Below are 280 nucleotides of genomic sequence, written 5' to 3' on the forward strand. Positions count from 1 at the left end.
TGTTTAGGCCTATATATATATATAAATATATATACTTACATTTTATATATATATATATATATCTCTTGTAAGTAATAATTTAAGTGACTAATTTTATCCAACGAATTCGTAAAAATTTTATTTAATAGTGGTATCAGTATAGGTATCGATATCGGCGATATTGGCCTAACTTGATATCGGATCGAAAAGAAAATAAGTGGTATCGCCCATCCCTAATGTGAATTGCTGCACTTCAAATCGAACTGGTTTAGTCACTGTTCATTCCCACCAAAGTGAAGCG

This window comes from Myxocyprinus asiaticus, chromosome 46, assembly GCF_019703515.2.
Source record: "Myxocyprinus asiaticus isolate MX2 ecotype Aquarium Trade chromosome 46, UBuf_Myxa_2, whole genome shotgun sequence".
Taxonomy (NCBI): Eukaryota; Metazoa; Chordata; class Actinopteri; order Cypriniformes; family Catostomidae; genus Myxocyprinus; species Myxocyprinus asiaticus.